The sequence below is a fragment of the Anopheles arabiensis genome, chromosome 2, assembly GCF_016920715.1.
Source record: "Anopheles arabiensis isolate DONGOLA chromosome 2, AaraD3, whole genome shotgun sequence".
In the NCBI taxonomy this organism is placed as follows: Eukaryota; Metazoa; Arthropoda; class Insecta; order Diptera; family Culicidae; genus Anopheles; species Anopheles arabiensis.
The window spans coordinates 62,396,127-62,402,878 of NC_053517.1; the positions used below are offsets into that span (position 1 = coordinate 62,396,127).

Below are 6,752 nucleotides of genomic sequence, written 5' to 3' on the forward strand. Positions count from 1 at the left end.
ATTTAAGGATTAGTAAGGTAGAATTTTAGGTTTAATTAATTAATTAGGAAACTAAGTTAGTTCAGGAAGTAAAGAAAAATGTAAGGCCGGCCTTCTCACGTAAGTGTAAATTACGCATCGCTACAATAGCACGCGTTGCGAGAAGGGCTCGCGCATTAAAAATGAGCAATAAATTGAACTTCTCACAGCCAAACAAATAAGCCTTATTTATTTGGTTGGCTTTGGGATCGAAAAGATCAGAGTTGCTTCCAATCGTCCTCGCTTTGACGAGAGCACCGTTACGGGTTAATTGCCCTGACGTGCTGGGAACATTGGTGGCTCCAGAGAGGAAAGTAACTCTACCTGAAGACCCAGAGCAAGAGAAGGTTCCGTGCCAGCCGGAGGACCATTCCCGGCCCAGAAGGAAAGAAGATCCTGGACCTCACTCTCTGCACGAGCCCGCCGGAGGACGCCATTCCCGGCACGGAAGGCAGGAAGGAAAAGCCAACTGGAGGACGCCATTCCCGGTTAATGCAGTGAAGTGAATGCCGGAGGTAGCCGTTCCCGGCCAACGAGGAACCCGCCCAACGAGGAACCCGCCCAAGCCGCTATCCGGAGGACGCCATTCCCGGTTAATGCAGTGAATTGAAGTGCAGTAAAGTGAATGCTGAGGGTAGCCGTTCCCGGCCAACGAGGAAGAAGGGCCACCCGCCCAAGCCGCTATCCGGAGGACGCCATTCCCGGTTAATGCAGTGAAGTGAAAGCCGGAGGAAGCCATTCCCGGCCAACGAGGAAGGAAGAAGGGCCACCCGCCCGAGCAGCAACCGGAGGACGCCATTCCCGGTCAAGTGAGAAGTGCAACAGCAGCAGGAGAGCAGCAGTAGCAGAGCAGCAGTAGCAGAGCAGCGGTAGCAGAGCAGCGGTAGCAGAGCAGCGGCAGCGTAACGTCAACATTGTTACAAGCCTAGTAACACCAGCGAAGCGTAATACTGCGAAATCGTGAGTAAAATGGCCAATTCTAAGAAGAAAATTGTACTTTTTGAGGGAGGGGAAGAAAACGAGCTAGGGCATTTAAGGGAGGAGATAGTCAAAATGAAGGAAGATCGCGCGGAAATGCTGCGAGTTATAGAAAAGCAGGTCGAAATGCAAAAGCGACTCGAAACCAAGATAAACGACTTGGAGGAAACGAGCCCCAATATTGCTAGACTAGCTGCGCAAATTCTAGAGCTACAAACAGAATTAAAAAAACAGAAAAGAGATAAACCACAAAAACGCGAGACGCAAGAAGGGAATGTTGCATCGACAAGCGCTTCGGCAAACAACTCTAGCTCAGTTTCCGAAGTGCTTATCAGGGGAATGGTTGACGCATTGAAGGAGCGCGCAACAAAGGACTCTTTGATGGAGCTTCCGATTTTCGACGGGGATTTTAAAAAATGGACGCATTTTAAATCCATTTAGGGTAAATGTACCTATAGTGGTGGTAGTACCAATAGTGGTGCTATTGCTCTAAAATGCGGTTCATAGGGCAAATTAAAAGTAATTAAGTTATTTAAGTTAGTGTGAAATATTCTTTAGCCATTTACAAAGGGTTTAAAAGTTAAATGGGGCCATTCCGTTACTTAGTGACCGAAATATCCATTATTTTGTGAAATGTCTCAACATTTGTCCAAAATCCTTGGGATTTCATAACGAAACTCATTTTTCTGTTAACGTTCTAAACGACCACATAACTACGCAATTACTAGTTTTTCAACACAAATGTTATGTAATCTTATTGTTTTACTAAAATTATTTGCCTTTTGACAATATTTATGCATTTTTAAGTGTTTTTACCATAGTGCCATTATAGGTACACAAAACAGGCATGTTCCTATAGTGGTCTTAGTTATAAAATCATTAAAAACAGGTCTTTTTAGATTTTTTTGACGACATTTTTGACATGTCGTACTGTTTTCACTAAAATAAGCAACAGAAATGAGTTTTATGTAGGTAATTTACCAAAAACAGGCCAAAATTCGCTCATCTGGTTGAATGAAAAATTCAAATCAAGCACACTCTTCCGGGTGTAGGTTGACGACAGGTGTGATGCAGTACTTTAGTCAATAGTTTCATCAATCAAATTTGTACATTTTTTTACGATCAAATTACGCAAGAAACCAATATTATGGTAGTAATCCTTGCTATTCATACTAAAACAGCTTCTAAACTAAGTTTCATTGATATTATACACCGTTTTTGATGCATCTTTGTTTACCACCACTATAGAAACACAATGCGACGACTATAGGAACCATACCACCATCATAGGTACAACGAAGCAGTCACAAAAATATGTATTTTTTCGTAAATTTGATGTATTTCATGGTAAAATTTTTTGAGATTGTGAAGATAAAACATATTCCAATTGCTATGAGTTAAAATATTCTGAAATTGTCCTTCCTGACACTTTAAATCCATTAAAATACATCAGTACCACCACAAATTGCACCACTATTGGTACATTTACCCTATGATAAAACTTCTTCGGAAGGAAAATTTTCCAATTTGGAAAATCTAACTCGCCTGCAAAGATCATTAAAGGGGGAGGCCGCGACGTGCGTAGGCGGATTAATGCTCGATGCGCAGAACGTCGATTTAATTATAAAGCGTCTAGGGCAAGAATTTGGAGCGTCCGATTTGATTTACAACGCGCTGTTGAAGGAATTAATGAACGTAGAGAATCCTACAATGCAAAGGCCGAAGTCAATCACAGCTTTCATGCACGCCTTAAACAACCTTGTTGTGAACATGGCAACGCTGGATCAAGAAGAATACCTCAACGACTAACGCCTCTTGAAAGACTTAGCACAAAGACTTCCACCTAATATAAAGGAAAGGTGGTACATGCACCTCCTAGATGATAATAGAAAAACTGGGAAAAATAAGATAAAAACATTGAAAGATTTTGCCACATGGTTGAAGCCTACGGAAGAGTTAGGAATAATGCTAACAGCCGAAACCACTAAGAAACAAGACAATTCTCAAAGGCTCCCACATAATATTCAATCTGTCAATCGCAATACTCGACCGCAGCAACGAAACAACTCTTATAACAATCCACCTCCTAGATCTTGATTTAGATGCCTCATTTGTGGCTATGATCATTGAGCCACTGATTTCCAAGAATTTAAAAATATGCCAATAGAACGAAGATGGGAAACCGTGAGACGTATGCGCATCTGTGTTAACTGTTGCAATCAAACTAACCACGATGCACATAGTTGTTATTTGCCTCCACAATGCAGGCAATATGGTTGTCGGGAAGACACCACACCTTACTCCATCGCATTTCAATCCAGAATCCAATTACACCGGTACGCACGGAAAATTTAAACATTCACTAGGAACCGGAATCTCACTATATATAAAATCGAAAATCGCCGCAATGACGTGAGAGTAAACATTCAGCGAGAGAGAAAGAAAGCGGTGAGAGCAGAGCTCTCTTAGCAACGCGCGTTGCTGCGAAAGGACTTGCTCCATGCACCACTGCTAGCCCGCAAGTAATGAGTGCAATGGTTACTTAGACTTTTTGTTTACACAAACCGATTCGAAATCACATGGTATTGGATATAATGATTTTTTTAAATATTTAAAGTTGCAAATTAGCCACCAGATGATAATGTGTCCCATTTCATACCCCTTCCCATTATAAATCAAGATGTTCAAAGAAATATTAAAAAAAACATGTTTGAAAACTATGCAAAATAGCTTAATTGTGAAATGGTTGATATTCCAATTAATTCAATCATTCATAAAGCCAACCATACTCAATATTGGTGCTTAATCACCTCGAATACTACATACACCGTCGTCATCGGCAGATAAGTGTGGTACAGAATAACCTGTAACACGGGTTGCTATACCCAGGACGTCGAACATGTACATTCCCTCAAATCTTCTTCTATTTGGCGTAACGTCCTATGCGGACATGCCGGCCTGCATAGGCTTTTGAGACTTAATTCATTACCACGTAGACGGATAGTCAATCCTTCCTACGGGGGGACGGTCCATGGGCTTGAACCCATGACGGGTATGTTATTGAGTCGTTCGAGTTGACGACCACGTACGACGAGACCGCCCCAAATCTACTACTCCCTCAAATCTACTACTCCCCAATATTGGTTGAGTCGGGACCAGGAAAACGCATGACAATAAGAGGTGGATGTAGCCGAAAGACCCTAAGCGGCCATATGCTAAAAAGCCTTGCTGAAATTCCGAGGAAGAAAGCGGCGGATGTTGATGGCTTGAAAGTTAAAATTGAATTTGTAACGATTTGCTCGCGGGTGAGAAGAACTCCTTATTTCAGGATGTCCTTCCGGAACAAAGCACTAAAGGAAGAGATGGTTCATTGCGCAACATGGCTGCAACATACTGCGCGTTAGGTGAGACAACCGTGCACACTGCATTTAGCCGGATCAGCATCAACTGCAGAATGATCCACAATGAAACTATGCTTACTGTAGCGTGCCCAAGAGGGCTGAAAAGATTCTGACTGTATCTATCAAGAATGATGGCGATATCTACCATGTGATGCTATCACCGTACTATGGTGCTGATTAAGAACAACCACGTTATAATTAAGGACATGTCAAATTAGAAGCAAAATCTGAAAGATGTGGGGGTTCAAGAGTAATTAAAGTAGTTTGCCAGTAAACGTGAATTTAGTTAATTGATCTGGAAAGGCTATAACAGTGTTGAACCATTCTTTTCTATAACAGTATAGATTGGAATATTAGAACTACACCGTCGAAATAGCAATGTGAGGGAATATGTTCACTGTTGAAATTTGATGTTTTGCACAACAATTTTTTTTTTATTTTTTTTTTTTTTATTATTTTTTTTTTTTGACGTTTGACGTTTAATTGTTCGGCCGCATTTCCGTCGCGCTCCGTGATTTTTCAATAATTCTCTTGTGTTTTCTGCGTCGCATCGCATTGTTGCCTTTTCTACGGACTATTAAACTGTTTAACATCATCGCTTCGTCTTGGCGAATTGTTTAGTCCTGCATCACAACTGTGGTTTCCTGCTGTTTTTTCCTGCTCGGCTTAGCAGTGTTGTGCTGTGATTACGCGTGATTTCGCGATGGCGGCTATTTGCTTCTCGTGTGCTGAACCGCTAGAGGCCACCGGCTGCATCATCAGTTGTGCATATTGTGACGCTACGTTCCACCGCGGCTGTTGCAAATTGCCCCCCGAGCTGATTGACGCAGTATTGTCCAATGTCGACCTGCACTGGAGCTGCATTGGCTGCACTAACATGCATAAAAATCCGCGCTGCCGTTCCGTAAAAGAAATAGGCGCCCAGGTCGGTTTCCAAGCCGCCCTCAACTCAGCTGTAGCAGCTATTGGCAAGCTCGTTGAGCCTATTGTCGCCGAAGTTCGCAGTGGTTTTACCCTCCTTCAAACTGCATCCACGCCTCACAATCGGAACTCTGATCCTCGACCAGCTACTGGTAGAAAGCGGAGGCGTATAATCGAGGATTCGGCATCTCCTGGAGTAAACAAAATTGTAAACAGTCGCGGCAACACCCTTTGTGCCGCGTCATCGCCAAACGCATACACCAACACCACGATTGCCGTCCAGCCGGCACCTACACAACCGCATGAACTGGTGGGAACCGATCCGTTATCATCACCGCTTCAAGCTGCACCTCGTGAGCCATTCACAGATAGGATCTGGATCCGCCTATCCCGCTTATCAACGGCCGTCACTGTGGAACAAGTGGTCGCTTCTGTAAAGCGTCGCTTAGCCACCGATGACGTTATAGCATATTGCCTGCTGAGAAGAGGGGTTAGTGTGGACAGCATGAATTGGCTTTCATTCAAAGTGAGGGTCCCGGCTATCCTTCGAGATGCGGCACTCACACCATCCACCTGGCCCGTCGGTATCGGTGTACGTGAGTTTTTTCAATCCCGTCAACACGACCACCAAACCTCATCTCCTATAGCCACCCGAAACCGCTTTACTACACGCACACCAGCTACTAGTACTGAACACCGCTACACCACACGCACACCAACAACGACTCACCGTTTAGCCGCACGCACGTCTACTCCACCTGATCCTGAAACAACATCATCACAACAGTGTCACCCCCCGGTGAATGATACCTTGGAAGCACCCAACTCAACACTTGTTTCTGGACCGCCCCAAAACCACCGTGCTTCATCTCCGCACCTACACCAGTCTACAATCGATCGCTTTTTTCTCAACAAGACGAAGTTCCGCTCATTGCACACAACAAACACGCCAAGCCTCATGCTCTGACAACGCAGCTCAATTGACTAACCGTTTACCCGCTTTATCCAACCGCCACAATGACAACGCTACCGCTGAGTATTTAAGCTGCTATTATCAAAACGTTAGAGGTTTGCGTACTAAAACAAAAGAATTTCACTTAGCTGTATCGGAGGCTGACTTCGATCTCATCGCACTCACGGAAACTTGGCTTGTTGACAACATTCCATCTGCTCTTCTCTTCAGCAACAACTTCTCTGTTTACCGCTGTGATCGCTCTCTCAGCGGCTCTAGCTATCGCGGTGGTGGTGTTTTGCTAGCCGTTTCTAACGCATACGAGTCGATAGAATTACCTTCCCGTGATCGTTCTCTCGAGTATATTTGTGTGCGCGTCGCCTGTAATAACGCACATCTGTACGTCATGGTAGTATACATTCCACCGCAGCTTAGCTCCGAGATATCGACTCTTCGCTCTCTACATGATTGTATCAGCAGCT

The 6,752-nt window shown here is 43.9% G+C and overlaps 1 pseudogene; it reads left to right on the forward strand.

Annotated features, from left to right (window-relative positions):
• Positions 1-5,073: 5,073 nt before the first annotated feature.
• Positions 5,074-6,392, forward strand: LOC120897822 (annotated as a pseudogene).
• Positions 6,393-6,752: the final 360 nt, after the last annotated feature.